Source organism: Salvelinus alpinus, chromosome 37 (genome assembly GCF_045679555.1).
Source record: "Salvelinus alpinus chromosome 37, SLU_Salpinus.1, whole genome shotgun sequence".
Classification (NCBI taxonomy): Eukaryota; Metazoa; Chordata; class Actinopteri; order Salmoniformes; family Salmonidae; genus Salvelinus; species Salvelinus alpinus.
Genome location: NC_092122.1, coordinates 7,107,429 through 7,123,769, shown reverse-complemented (window position 1 = coordinate 7,123,769; position 16,341 = coordinate 7,107,429). Strand labels below are relative to the sequence as shown.

The following is a 16,341-nucleotide window of genomic DNA, read 5'->3' as shown; positions in this document are numbered from 1 at the left end:
CCAATTAACAAGTGTGCCTTGTTAAAAGTTCATTCGTGGAATTTCTTTCCTTCTTAATGCGTTTGAGCCAATCAGTTGTGTTGTGACAAGATAAGAAGATATCCCTATTTGGTAAAAGACCAAGTCTATTTTATGGCAAGAACAGCTCAAATAAGCTGAAAGATAAATGACAGTCCATCAGAGTTGCAGTCAATCACAGTTTTTTGCAACTCTGTTGCAAAGAAAAAGCCATATCTCAGACTGGCCAATAAAATGAAAAGATTAAGATGGGCAAAAGAACATAGACACTGGACAGAGGAATTCTGCCTAGAAGGCCAGCATCACGGAGTTGCCTTTTCACTGTTGACATTGAGACTGGTGTTTTGCGGGTACTATTTAATGTAGCTGCCAGTTGAGGACTTGTGAGGCGTCTGTTTCTCAAATTAGACACTCTAATGGACTTGTCCTCTTGCTCAGTTGTGCACCGGGGCCTGCCACTCCTCTTTCTATTCTGGTTAGAGCCAGTTTGCGCTGTTCTGTGAAGGGAGTAGTACACAACATATGAGATCTTCAGTTTCTTGGCAATTTCTCGCTTGGAATAGCATTAATTTTTTAGAACAAGAATAGACTGACGAGTTTCAGAAGAAAGTTATTTGTTTCTGGCCATTTTGAGCCTGTAATCGAACCCACAAATGCTGATGCTCCAGATACTCAACTAGTCTAAAGAAGGCCAGTTTTATTGCTTCTTTAATAAGAACAACAGTTTTCAGCTGTTGCATAATTGCAAAAGGGTTTTCTAATGATCAATTAGCCTTTTAAAATGAACAACTTGGATTAGCTAACACAACGTGCCATTGGAACACACGAGTGATGGTAGCTGATAATGGGCCTCTATACGCCTATGTAGATATTCCATAAAAAATAGTTTCCAGCTACAATAGTCATTTACAACATTAACAATGTCTACACTGTATTTCTGATCAATTTGATGTTATTTTAATGGACAAAACATTTGCTTTTCTTTCAAAAACAAGGATATTTCTAAGTGACCCCAAACTTTTGAACGGCAGTGTATACTGAATTTATACTCCGGACTCATTGCTCAACCTTATATTATATATTTCTTATTTCCATTCTTGTACTTTTACATTTGTGTATATTGTTGTAAATTGTTATATATTACTGCACTGAGCTAGGAACACAAGCATTTCGCTACCCTCGCAATAACATCTGCCAAATATGTGTATGCGATCAATACAATTTGACTTGACACACACACACACACACACACACACACACACACACACACACACACACACACACACACACACACACACACACACACACACACACACACACACACACACACACACACACACACACACACACACACACACACACACACACAGCTTTTATTCAGAGTGTGAAAAGCTTCTTCATGTTAAAAGCCTTTAAGTGTATATGAAGGACACCCTAGTTCCTAGCTGTTCCACATTTTCCCATTGACTGCTTTCCCCTTGTTACACACACCATTTGACTTCCCTCTCTCAAACATGCGCACACACATATTTTAGCCACATTGTGTGTGTGTGTGCGTGACAGACGCAGGGTGTTGTTAAGTCAAGGATAGATTGTGTGTGGGAGTAAGGGAGACAGGGACACAGGGAGATTGATGGCGAGGGATATCTAAGACAACTACTGAGAGATATCTCCATAGATTACTGTCTACTCACATCATCCATATGAAATAACGCACGCACGCACGCACGCACGCACACACACACACACACACACACACACACACTTTTTTACCTACTTTTATCTATTCTAGCCTGCCCCACATAATTTGTGTCAATAACAATCTTCCACTGGGTGGCAGAGTAGAGCTTGTTTCAGATAGACAGGCTCTGGTTGCATTTTAATGTACAGGTTACACCCTTCGCTCTAGGGCTCCAGTGAAAACTAATGCACTGCAAGGGAATAGGGTGTCATTAGAGACTTGGCCTTCTGTCATGAGCAGGATATTACAGCTCTCTGTACTCCAGGCCAGGACAGAAATCTCAACACCATTACCTGCTAGTGCTGCCATTACCTGGCTACCTCTGTCTCATAAAACAGCCATCACTCTTTCGCTGTCTCCATTACCTACTGGGAGAGGAGAGGTGCTCCTGACTCTCAGCCAGGGCTGGGGCTATGCCAGAGAGGGAGGGAGAGAGTCCATGCTTCCCGGTTTTTAATCAAACAAGCACGCACACATGCACTCACGCATGAACACACAGAGCTGATGAAGGACGCGTGTCTTTGGCGTGACTCATGGGGTTGTTTCAGTGTTTTCTCCACTGAATCAAAGTGTATTACTTTTTCCCTCACTCTCTCCTGTCTGTAACTGGAGGTGTCTGTGTGTGTAGGCATGCCTGCGTCCATATGTGCGTCCATATGTGCACACCCGTTTGTGTGTGTTGTAGTTTATTGTCTGTTTGAAGAAGGGCAGTGACAGACAGAGAGGAGTAATGGCTGTTGTAATTCTGTTGAACCTGATCCGGCTTGGCTTTTCATTGTGCTTGTTGAATTCCCACAGAGACCCCAGGGAAGTCTACACTACAGCAGCTCTCCTTATAATTCAATAACCGCTGATGGATTGAATTTAGCCCGGTGTTTATGAATACACTCAGAATACCATTAGTGGCTCTGAAAACAACAATATTCACAGCTACAGATTTGCCCTCAGCATATTTTTTCTCAGTTAGTCCAGAAGAACATAATGAAATGATTGTTTTTTGGGAGCCAGAGAAGGAAATGCATTGCTGTTGTTCTGTTGTTTTATTGCGTACCATTATTGTTTTTTTTAAATCAGTATTTGAGTGGGCTGTGGGCATTTCTACAAAGATAGTTCCACTAGTGGCCATTAGGTGTCACTGTGTTACAGAGTTAGGCTGGTTATACAGAGCGGAGGAAAGTAATTCCTTCAACTGCAGTAAGTAACTGTTAGTGACAGTGAGGCTGGCTCTGGCTCTCTGTGTGAGTGTGTGTGTGTGTGTGTGTGTGTGTGTGTGTGTTTGTTTGTGTGTTCATGTAGGCGCGCGTGTGTGTGTACACTGTGTAGCCGGACGATGATCCCGCCCCTGTAGTTTGGCTTCAGGCTACAGAGACACACTCCTTCTGTCTTCCAGTCTCTTGCTCAATGTGTTATTCTGATGGTAATAACAACACACACCGTACACCTGCATGGTGAGAGACAGTAGGAGTGTGTGTGAGACAGAGTCTGTCTCTGTGTGTGTGTTGTGGCGGTCAGTGCCGTTTGATGAGGGAGGACCCAAACATTTTTTGATTTCTATTACAAGATATGGATGACTCTCATTCATATTCTATTCACCCAATTCAATGTAACATCGATAGGTTTAGGCTACTACATGATACTTACATTTTCCCTATACCCATCATGAGGTGGCTACAACCTAGCCTATGAATGTAAGTTTACAATGTACAGTTCCTTGCAAAAGTATTCATCCCCCTTGGCATTTTTCCTATGTTGTTGCAAGACAAACTGTAATTTAAATCGATTATTATTTGCATTTCATGTAATGGACATACACAAAATAGTCAAAATTGGTGAAGTGAAATGGAAAATATAACTTGTTTCAAATAATTTGAAAAAAAAAACAGAAAAGGAGTGCGTGCGTATGTATTCACCCCTTTGCTATGTTTGCTATGAAGCCCCTAAATAAGATCTGGTGTACCATCAGAAGTCACATAATTAGTTAAATAAAGTCCACCTGTGTGCAATCTAAGTGTCACATGATCTCTGTATATATACACCTGTTCTGAAAGGCCCCAGAGTCTGCAATACCACTAAGCAAGGGCCATAACTAAGCAAGGGGGAACCATAAAGACCAAGGAGCTCTGCAAACAGGTCAGGGACAAAGATGGAGAAGTTGGAGAAATACAGATCAGGTTATAGGTTATAAAAAAATATCAGAAACTTTGAACAAAAAATGTAGCTTTTTGCCCATCAAGGAAAACGCTATGTCTGGCGCAAACCCACCACCTCTCATCACCCCAAGAACAACATCCCCATTGTGGTGGCAGCATCATGCTGTGGGGATGTTTTTCATCGGCAAGGACTGGGAAACTGTCCAGAATTGAAGGAATGATGGATGATGTTAAATATAGGGAAATTGTTGAGGGGAAACCTGTTTCAGTCATACTGCTAAAGCAACACTCGAGGGGTTTAAGGGGAAACATTTAAATGTCTTGGAATGGCCTAGTCAAAGTCCACAACTCAATCCTATTAAGAATCTGTGGTATGACTTAAAAATTGCTGTACACCAGCGGAACCCATCCAACTTGAAGGATCTGGAGCAGTTTTGCCTTGAAGAATGGCTACATGGCTACATGTGCCAAGCTTATAGAGACATACCAAGAGACTTGCAGCTGTAATTGCCGCAAAAGGTGGCTCTACAAATGATTGACTTTGGGGGGTGTATAGTTATGCACCTTCAAGTTGTAATTCTGTTATCTTGTTTGATTCACACAAAAAAAAATAGTATCTTCAAAGTGGTAGGCATGTTGTGTAAATCAAATGATACAAACCCCCCAAAAATCTATTTTAATTCCAGGTTCTAATGCAACAAAATAGGAAAAATGCCAAGGAGGTGAATACTTTTGCAAGCCACTGTAGGTGCACATGTCGAGAGAAATTTGAGTAATCAAGGGGACAGACATTGACACATGCAATACCGCTTGCACAATCTCGCCTGTATGTAGCTGATCTAGAGTGTAATCATTAGTTCAACAGTTGCAAACAAGACTTTCTATTGTACAAATTCAGGTATGTTTATCCCCGTTTTGTTCCGTTTGCTTCAATTAAAAATAAAAATTCTCAATAGAATTGGCGGAATGAATACACCCCTAATCACATGCAAACACAGTTTTCCCTTCACTTGTGCACAACACAGCAGCTGTCTGTGACCAGGCGAATAAACCTTTCTAAGCCAAACCTTCATATCATAACCGCTAACCCCTACACACAGCCTACATTGTTGACACCATATTAGCTAACGTCAAGTCAACAACATAGCTACAAGAACAAAAGCATTAGTAAACCCGCCACAATCATGCAGTACAGTGGACAGTTAGCAAGTAGTTTAGCAGTTATACTGGCAGGCCTCGCTGGCAATAAATTAATAAAACCAAAAGCTTACCTAGACTTTGAAGAGTTCCAGTGTTGTATAGCCATAGCCAGCTAGATAACATAGCACCTCTCTGTTTGAGCCGGGTGTCTGAGTAGTGTAGGCTAAACTAGCTAGTTGCATTCCCGAGCTAAGTAAGTGGAAATGAATAAAATAAAAATAAATTGCTAGCTCTCTCTCCCTTTCTCTCTCTTGCTTCTCCTTCATTTTTGAATAAATCACTTTGTTCAAAACTCTTCAACTATTGTCTTTCTCTCTCTGAGTCAACTACTTACCACATTTTATGCACTGCAGTGCTAGCTAGCTGTAGCTTGGGCTTTCAGTACTAGATTCATTCTTTGATCCTTTAATTGGGTGGACAACATATCATTTTTATTTAATTTATTTTATTTCACCTCAATTTAACCAAATTGGCCAGTTGAGAACAAGTTCAAGATGCTAATGCAGAACGCCACAGGATGTTTTTGTGCTGGTCAAGGGCAGTCAAGTCTGGGGTGAATTAAGGGCTATATCTGTTCTTGGTTCTACATTTGCTTATTTAAGATTGTGAGGAAATCCCTTTTGAAGAGCAACCAGGCATCCTCTAATGATGGGATGAGTTCAAAAAACCCCGGGCCAGGTCGATTAGAAAGGCCTGCTCGCTGAAGTGTTTTAGGAAGCATTTGACAGTGATGAGGGGTGGTCGTTTGACCACGGACCCAGTATGCACACTGGCAACGAGGCAGTGATCGCTGAGCTCCTGATTGAAGACAGCAGAGGTGTATTTAGAGGGCAGGTTGGTCAGGATGATATCTACTAAGATATCATCCTGGGGGTAAAGACAGCAGAGGTGTATTTAGAGGGCAGGTTGGTCAGGATGATATCTACTAAGATATCATCCTGGGAGTAAAGAAAGAAAAGACAATGACAAAATTACCCTGACTACACTAATCTCGGACACCCAGAATTAAAATATTGCGTAATTGCTTCAGACGCTCGAGCATCTGTCCACGAGAAATTTCACTAACAGCCCTTTTGATTTTTGGGGGGGATGCCCATGGTTACGGATTTGGCGTTGTACCTGAAAAGAAAGAAAAGACAAAGACAAAATTACCCTGACTACACTAATCTCGGACACCCAGAATTAAAATATTGCGTAATTGCTTCAGACGCTCGAGCATCTGTCCACGAGAAATTCCACTAACAGCCCTTTTGATTTTTTGGGGGGTGCCCATGGTTACGGATTTGGGGTTGTACCTGGCAGGTAACTTGATGATTTGTGTGAGATTGAGGGCATCTAGCTTAGATTGTAGGATGGCCGGGGTGTTAAGCATGTCCCAGTTTAGGTCACCTAACAGTACGAACTCTGAAGATAGATGGGGGGCGATCAATTCACATATGGTGTCCAGGGCACAGCTGGGGGCCGAGGGGGGTCTATAACAAGCGACAACATTGAGAGACTTGTTTCTGGAAAGGTGTATTTTTAAAAGTAGAAGCTCACATTGTTTGGGCACAGGCATAGATAGCCTGCAGAGTTCTGTCATACTATCTCTGCAGTAGATTGCCACTCCACCCCTTTGGCAGTTCTATCTTGTCGGAAAATGTTATAGGTAGGGATGGAAATTTCAGGATTTTTGGTGGCCTACCTAAGCCAGGATTCAGACACGGCAAGGACATCTGGGTTGGCGGAGTGTGCTAAAGCAGTGAATAAAACAAACTTAGGGAGGAGGCTTCTAATGTTAACATGCATGAAACCAATGCTTTTACGGTTACAGAAGTCAACAAATGAGAGCGCCTAGGGAATGGGAGTGATGCTGGGTGCTGCAGGGCCTGGGTTAACCTCTACATCACCAGAGGAACAGAGGAGGAGTAGGATAAGTATACGGCTAAAGGCTAAAAGAACTGATCATCTAGTGCGTTCGGAACAGATAGTAAAAGGAGCAGGTTTCTGGGCGCTGAAGAATAGATTCAAGGCATAATGTACAGACAAGGGTATGGTAGGATGTGAATACAGTGGAGGTAAGCCTAGGCATTGAGTGACGTTGAGAGAGGTTTTGTCTCTAGAAGCACCATTTAAGCCAGGTGAGGTCACCGCATGTGTGGGGGGTGGAACATAAGCTAAGGCATATTGAGCAGGGCTAGAGGCTCTACAGTGAAATAAGACAATAATTACTAACCAAAACAGCAATAGACAAGGCATATTAACATTAGGGAGAGGCATGTGTAGCCGAATGATCATAGGGTCCAGTGAGCAGCTGGGCGAGCTGGAGGCATGGCATTTCAGGCGAGCAGACAGCAGGCTAGCAGATGGGCCTCGGGGGAACGTCGCAACGGAAGAGTCTGTTGAAACCCCCTCGTGTGGTTACGTCGGCAGGACAGTCGTGATGGATCGGCTGGGCTTCGTGTCGGCAGAAAAGCGTCCAGGCAAATTGGCAAAAGAGGTCATTGAAGCCCAGGGATTGCTTGATGGAAGCTCTTCGGGCTAGCTGGGAGATGGGCCTAGTTCGAGGCTAGCTCCAGGCTAACTGGTGCTTGCTTCGGGACAGAGACGTTAGACAGGAGTAGCCACTTGGATAGCAGCTAGCTAGCTGCTATGATCCGGTGTAAAGGTTCAGAGCTTGCGCTAGGAATCCGGGGATGTGGTTGAGAAAAGTAGTCCGATATGCTCTGGGTAGATATCCCACTGTGCAGGCTGGCAGGAGTTGCCTGGGCTGAGGCTGGCAATCCGGGTTAACGGGGATGACCGCTAGCAGTGGCTAACTGACTACTAGCTAGTAGCTAGTTAGCTGGCTAGCTTCTGAACGGGGATCCGGTTCAAAAGTGTAAAAATAGCAGATCCATACCACATTGGCTGAGGCGGGTTGCAGGAGAGTATGTTCAGTCCGTAGATGGAAAATGAGATTTAAAAAATGATTCCAATATATACAAAGAAAAACAATATATACAAGGGACGGGACAAGACAATCAAAACAGACATCCCCACTGTTACGCCATCTTGGAATTATGATGGCGTAGCAGCTGCAAGAGCTCTGATAGGTTGGAGGACGTCCTCTGGAAGTTGTCATAGTTACTGTTTAAGTCTGTGGAAAGGGGTGAGAACCACGAGCCTCCTTGGTTTTGCATTGAAGTTAATGTACCCAGAGGGGGATGGAAACTATCTGTCCTCCGGCTACAACATGGTGCTACCATACAGAGTGCTGATGAGGCTACTGGAGACCTTCATTGCAAAACAGTGTTTTAATCAATTATTTGGTGACGTGAATATATTTGGTATAGTTTTATCTAAAAAGGATAACTTTGAAACGTTTCACTATTTTCATTTTTATGAAATTCACTGAGGAGGCGCCTCGACTGGTGTGTGTCTGTGTGTGTATGTGTGTGTGCTTTTGACTTCATATGTGTTCATGAGCGAGCCATTCAAGCAAATGTTCTCTGTCCTATGATTTGATGCAGTTCTTTCATTTGCGGTCCAGTATCACACAGGCACTGTTCCCTCATACGTCTATAGCTACATATAGCTACACATCACAGTGCTGGGAGCTCTCTTTGCTGTGGTTGTAGGGATGTGGGGACACTCCAGGTGAGATCAGACACAGCCAGCTGTGAGAGAAGAGGAAGAGAGCATAGGGAGCCTGAAGAAGAACACATCCTTGTTTTCTGCATCATTAATCCTGCCAAAGAGGTCCCCTGGTGTGTGTGTTTGTTCTCCTATCTAACTGCTGACTCTACACCTCCATGCGGCACTAGAGACCCCCACTTTCCACAGCCCTGAACAGAGGCCCCCGAACAGCTCCAGCTGGGCTCTTTGTCACGTCACACTCGCTCCAATCTTACGCAGCAATATCGGAACACCAATTTACACGACATCTGCAGTCACACAACCCCTGTGTCTCCCTCCTCCATCCATTATCTCTCTGTGCCTCAGGTTCTCTCTGTGTTGATGGCCACAATGTCTCAGTGAGTTTAGAGCGCCGGGAGTCGATGGGTGATTTAGAATGAAGGTGCTCTTCCCTCATTCGAACCCCATTCTGACAGGCATCTGTTCTCTAACGAACACATTTGCAGCAAGAAGATACATAATTCAATAACAGGCCAGGGAGTTTTGCACCGAACAGGTTGAAAATGAGGTGGAATGGAGCTCAATGAGCATAGCCCCAACCGAGCAGAAAGATTAACTAAACCACCTGATTTACCCTTGTTTGTTAGGCGTCTTCAGAAGGGGAACGCTTGCCTTACTCGCCCTGTTCTTAGACGCAAAGACTTTAGTCCTGCTGCAAAGCAGAACACTTCTGGTGTCGTTTTATATGAAATCACAGGTCGTTAGGAGTTCAATAAAAAGAGAGTGTAGCTCAACATTAGCCTGGTAAAGTGTTGGATGTGAGTTATGAAGATAGTTTATGCCAATGCGGCTCTGAACACGTGCAAGAGTGCGCAGGCCTGAGATCTGCATAAATCAATCTCATCTGCCTGAAGGTAAGCCAACAGGCAGCTCTGTGATCGATTTGTCTAGGCTCATGACTTCATACATGTTCTCTCTCACCACATCACCAGTGTGTACTCCTTTCCCTCTCATCATCCCTTCCTCCATCGCCTCGTCTTTTTATCTGGATTAAAGTAAAGTTTCACTTCCTAAAGCCAAAATGTGAAAAATATCTACACAGACCCAAACATCAGAGTTCATTGCCCTCTGTGTTTATCTGCAAATGTAACGGATGTGAAATGGCTAGCTAGTTAGCGGGTACGCGCTAGTAGCGTTTCAATCAGTTACGTCACTTGCTCTGAGACTTAAGTAGGGTTTCCCCTTGCTCTGCAAGGGCCGCGGCTTTTGTGGAGCGATGGGTAACGACGCTTCGTGGGCAACTGTTGTTGACGTGTGCAGAGGGTCCCTGGTTCGCGCCCGTGTCGGGGCGAGGGGACGGTTTAAAGTTATACTGTTACATTGATGCTGTTGACCCGGATCACTGGTTGCTGCGGAAAAGGAGGAGGTTGAAAGGGGGGTGAGTGTAACGGATGTGAAATGGCTAGCTAGTTAGCGGGTACGCGCTAGTAGCGTTTCAATCAGTTACGTCACTTGCTCTGAGACTTAAGTAGGGTTTCCCCTTGCTCTGCAAGGGCCGCGGCTTTTGTGGAGCGATGGGTAACGACACTTCGTGGGCAACTGTTGTTGACGTGTGCAGAGGGTCCCTGGTTCGCGCCCGTGTCGGGGCGAGGGGACGGTTTAAAGTTATACTGTTACACAAACCATTAACTTAACATGGCCAATGAGAGAGAGAGAGAGAGAGAGAGAGAGAGAGAGAGAGAGAGAGAGAGAGAGAGAGAGAGAGAGAGAGAGAGAGAGAGAGAGAGAGAGAGAGAGAGAGAGAGAGAGAGAGAGAGAGAGAGGATCTAACTGCAGGCCACAGAGAAAATAACAAGCTGAAGTGAATAGATCGGAGACAGATACAAGTCTACACTTATCTCATCATGACCTTCCTTCTATCCCCACAAAAAAAAAGAAAGGAAATCTAACAAGTTAGCTATCGACTGGAAGACAGGCGGAGGAGAAAGAGAACACCTTGAGCCAGAGCATGGAGGTGAAAAGTGATGATGGCTGAGATCTTTATCTCTCTCCCTCTCTGATCTAAGAGGGATTTCTCTGGCGCTCCCCCTGCTCCCCTGACATGGACCTTTGCAGCTCCAGACCCAGCAAAGCCTTTCGAGAGAGACACCCCAGAGAGGGAGATAGATGGCTGGGAAGATTAGGTGGACTAGTCCCCGTCTGTCTGGAGGAATGTCCTTCAACTGAAGCGCTTTGTGTTATAACACTACTGTTGGGGGTGATGATTGAACCAGCAAGCCAGTGGTTACAGAGGAAGTGCAGTACTATCTGTACCTAGTAGAATCACAGTAATATCATAGTCCTGCTCCAGCCTCTCTCCTGTTCTGTCAAACAAACAGACAGAATGTCACACAGACATAATGCCATGCGGAACGATCCACCAAAGTGAGAAGGCAATTTGCCTCTGCCACAGTCGACACATTGCTGTTAGGAGGTGATTGAATTTGTCAACCTGCCAGAATGAAATGGCATAAATGACACTTGGTCAGGGTTTGATCAGCCCTTCATATAGAGGGACATGAGACAAATGCATGTTTGTCATGTTTGAGTACACACACAAAGACACACAAAGACAAGCATACAACAAAGATGGACGCAATTTGCCCAAAGACTCAGCGACTTTGCACAATGTCTTGATTTACATTCAAATGCTTACATAGGAATGGTTCAAGACAAAGCAATTATGTCTGTCTGTACTCTAAGCAATTACTGTGTGTGTGTGTGTGTGTGTGTGTGGACTTTCAACTGTAGCAATATTGGATCAAACTAAAAGACCAACACTTCCTGTATATGTTAGTGTGAAGGAGCCTAAAGTATATCAGCAAGCCTGAGAACTCTATGCACATACTAAATGAAACCTAATCAAACCTGTACACCAACAGGTGCAATCTGGAGTTGGTACATCAAAACCAAATCCATGACAACTGTAAGTCTCATCCCATATTTGGGTGTAATTAATATACACACTTATCGACAGACTCAGGGGGAGGTGGAAATACAGCACTAGGAGGAGAGATTAAGATGACCCCACGTGCACAGATGACCCAGTCCCCAGACACAGGCTGAGGTGTGTGTGTGTGTGTGTGTGTGTGTGTGTGTGTGTGTGTGTGTGTGTGTGTGTGTGTGTGTGTGTGTGTGTGTGTGTGTGTGTGTGTGTGTGTGTGTGTGTGTGTGTGTGTGTGTGTGTGTGTGTGTGTGTTTTGAGATGAAGTGATAGAGGTAGGTAGAGATGGATGGAGACAGAGAGAGAGAAGCGTGGTGCAGATGGTAAGGGCCACAATCAGCTGATGCAAGAGGCAGTTACTTAGACACTCACAGCTGTGTCACTTACACTGAGATGATGTGTGAATAGGGGATCCTCTAGGAGCTGTGACTGAGAAACTTGGTATCCGTATCCCTCCATTTTTCACATTCATTTAAAACTGTCTGTCTTTCGCTAATAGCCTGCTTTTCCCTGCCTCTTCTCACCTCTCTCTCTCTTGCTATTTCACACACTGTCACTGCTGTAGAGAAAGCAACATGAACTATGTATATCTGTGGCTCAGCGAAAGGGGAATGTTTGTACGCACGTGGGGAAATCATCTGACGGGCGAGTTGTCGGCTTAAGTAAACGCAACCCTTTTTCATTTAATTAAGGAGGAGCATTTAGATGTTCTGAAGTTCACAAATCTTTATGAGCATCGATGCCGAATAAAACGCTTTGATGAGTATCAATAAGTATTCTGTTTGTGTGTGTCGGTCTGGTGAGAGTTGCTGCCTGCCTAGTAAGTAAAAAAAAAAAATGACATTGAAAATACATATTTTAGACGTCTTTCCAGATATTGACATCGCGTGCACTTCAGGTGCTGAATGAAAGGTTTGAAGATGTCGTTTCCGGACATCGAAAATACGTATTTTCCGGACGTCGAAGAGATTACTGACACAATATGTGTCAAACTCATTTTTCTTGGTGCCAATTTTCAACTACACATACATTCTGAAGCAAGCATTATACCACAATCATACATTTCCATGCCTCTTGTAGCAAAGAGGAGATAACTGAAGATTGGTTATTTATATAACCAATAATAAATAACAATAGGTTATTTATTATTGCTCCCATCTGTCACATACACTTGTGTTAGCTTTTTCAGAAGCTTTTAAACGGTCAGCGATGCCATTCAAAGTAGTTCAGCCTACAGAATAAACCAACAGACCACTTCAACTACAATGCCATTCTCAGACTTTTGTTGTTGTTGCTATGCCTGTGATATGTTGTTTATCTACCTATGTTGAATGCACCGATTGTAAGTCGGTCTGGTTTAGAGCGTTTGCTGAATGACCAAACTGTAAATGTAAAAAACAAACACTTGCAAAGCATGCTGGACGGTTGTTAATGACCACAGGATGGTTGTCAACGGCAATAGCAACAGAAGTGTCACTGATAATGGCAATGGCAGTGTCGCTATTGGAAACGGGATTGTCGTCAATGGCAACGAGGAGGCTTGTTTGAACAGCCTTCACTCACTCACATAGTTATGCTTCCGGAATGGATAAACCTTGACACACACACACACACACACACACATACACACACACACACACACACACACACACACACACACACACACACACACACACACACACACACACACACACACACACACACACACACACACACACACACACACACACACACACACACACACACACACACACACACACGCTCCTCCTCAGTCTCTGGTCACTGTGTTATGCTCAGCTAGCAATGAGATGTATATTTATGTGTAAAAACTCTGGCGAGACAATACAAGATCTATGCAATTTATGGTTTGCATTTGAAATAATTGACCCTGTGAAAAAATTAAAGTGGAACAGTTTTAATGTGAAGCAAGGTATTTATTTGAACTAGAAATGGAAAGTTTGAAACTTGACTTGTGTCTTACTTTCTCTTACTTAGTTTACTAACCTACTTGTATTGTTTCTTCTGGAAGCAGTACCAGTATGTGTTGGTGTTAAGTACTGTAAACAGATTCATATTAAAGGGTCGGCTGAGGACATGCTTGACTGACACCAAAATCTCACTGTGTTTAACTTTATCAGTATCCCTTATTTTTTGGGGTGCATATTACTTCATAAGCATATGTTCCATTTCTCATGCGTTATCTCACTACCGGTGTACGTGTATAAAAAGGGGGACAGAACTTCATACATCCTACATTATTTTCTAAAGATGTGTCATTGCAGAACGAGGGGATTGGTGATGAAGAAGTATTTATCTTTATTATCAACTCAAGCTTTGTGATTTACTTTTTCCCTAACCGTACGCAGTTTATTGATGCTTATTTACCATTGTTGATTTTGATGTTTCTTTTCATGTGATTTTAGCCCTGGAGACCAGAGTGACAGCCAGTGAGAGTAATTAAATGGTGTTGATATACAATTATTATTATTTTAAAGGTAAGTTTACTAATGTGTCCTTTCCTGTAATCACAGCTTTGGAAGCCAGGCTGAGTGGCAGTGAGAGGGAGGTGGAGGAGCTGAAGAGGGAGAACGCAGGTAAAACCCATACGGAAAAGGAGTGGAGTCTCTGCTGGTTTGACTGATTCACACCAAGTAGGACCCTTCAATACTGACACCACACTGATCTACAGTAGAGTCATCACCATCATCGGCAAGGCCTACAACCCATGTACAGGTATTAACCACATAAATGAACACACACTGACTCCAACTAGAGTCCAGCATAAGATACAAGTGTCTATGAGAAATACACAGTGCTGACCTCTCCCTGCTTCTCCTCTGATGCAGGTATCTTCACAGAACCAGTGAGAGGAGTCTACCACATCAGATTCACTGCCATGAGTCGCCGTGTTTCGCAATACAGCGGTGTGTGTCTTTACCGCAATGACAAGAAAGTTATGGCCAATAATGAATACAATACCAGTGGACAGTTGAGGTACAGGTCTAATGCATTGACCTGAGAGCTGGAGGAGGGGGATGCGATCTACATGCATCTCTCCTCAGAAATGAGCAAATTACATATTATATTGTTGCTGAATTGATTTACTACAACAGAGCGAGAAATGGGATTTCATATTTCAGAGGGGAAAACTGAGAATTTTATTTGCTTGGTGTCTGTCTTTATTTGTTATGTTGACACAAAGTTCTTCCTGTGTACTTTTGAGGACACACTGACATGAATGGTGCATTGCTTCACTGTCTCTGACTCAGTCATTCAGATGATGACAGAAAGAAAGAAGAGTCGGAGAGAGAGCATCAAATCATTTCATACATGGTGTCTCTCTCTCTCTCTCTCTCTCTCTCTCTCTCTCTCTCTCTCTCTCTCTCTCTCTCTCTCTCTCTCTCTCTCTCTCTCTCTCTCTCTCTCTCTCTCTCTCTCTCTCGTCTAACAGTGCTAAGAGCAAAGAGCCGCTACTCAAATATTTACCAAGACAAGCAGAAGAAGCAGAGGGGGGAATGTGTATGGCTGGATTTACAGACTAGACAGCACAGTCAGCCCATGAATAAATCACTCTGTGGAATATTCTGTCTGTGATGTTAGTAGGGTGAATCCCAAATGGCACCCCATTCCCTATATAGTGCATAGGCCCTGGTAAAAAAAAATAGTGCACTGCAAAGGGAATAGGGTGCCATTTGGGACATATATTACGTCTGTGATGTTAGTCATAGGTTTGTTTCTTCCTTCAGAGAAGTACCTGGACTGAATGCAAAAGGAGGCGCAGTAATTACTCACACCTGTATCCCTGTGTTAGTAGGTTGGGGCATTCTGCAGCTTTTTCTCTCAAATGCACACACACACACACACACACATGGAGTCAAATGCGAGTGTGCACGCACATTCTGCACGCACGCACGCACACACACACACACAGAGCTGGATGGATGCTAGGGTATTAGCATTACATCATCATACATCAACACTCGACCGAGCTGATGAGATAACTGGAGGAGGAACAACAAATCTCCGCTGTCTCCACAGGGAGGAGAATGACGGTCTGAGAGATGGAGAGAGAAGACGGCAAGAGGAGAAATAAAAAGAGAGAGAAAAGAGATCATGAGTCATTCTTCTGGAAAATTGCAGTTTTTTGAATATTCCTGCCAATTATTTTCAGTGGAATAAGAAGTAGAGTTGCCTGAGGTGTCACAGAGTAAAAACAGAAGCTTTAAGTGGTGCCAGTTTTAGGAGGGGAATAATGAATTTCATATTAAATATGACGAAAAGTCAGAAGCGTGTGTAACAGTTTAACTTTACGTCCGTCCCCTCGCCCATACCCGGGCGCGAACCAGGGACCCTCTGCACACATCAACAACAGTCACCCACGAAGCATCGTTACCCATCGCTCCACAAAAGCCGCGGCCCTTGCAGAGCAAGGGGAACCACTACTTCAAGGTTTCAGAGCAAGTGACGTCACCGACTGAAAGGCTGTTAGCGCGCACCACCGCTACCTAGCTAGCCATTTCACATCGGTTACATTCACCCCCCTTTCGACCTCCTCCTTTTCCGCAGCAACCAGTGATCCGGGTCAACAGCATCAATGTAACAGTATAACTTTACGTCCGTCCCCTCGCCCATACCCGGGCGCGAACCAGGGA

The 16,341-nt window shown here is 43.8% G+C and overlaps 1 long non-coding RNA gene across 1 annotated transcript in view; it reads left to right on the top strand.

Moving 5' to 3' along the window:
* The window catches only part of LOC139565882 (uncharacterized), a 40,884-nt gene extending 25,087 nt beyond the window's left edge, over nt 1–15,797 (top strand). Inside the window, exons 2-3 of the long non-coding RNA XR_011672997.1 lie at nt 14,221–14,422; nt 14,536–15,797. This is a non-coding gene — a long non-coding RNA (uncharacterized lncRNA). The remainder of the gene's footprint in view (nt 1–14,220; nt 14,423–14,535) is intronic.
* The last annotated feature ends 544 nt before the right edge of the window (nt 15,798–16,341 follow it).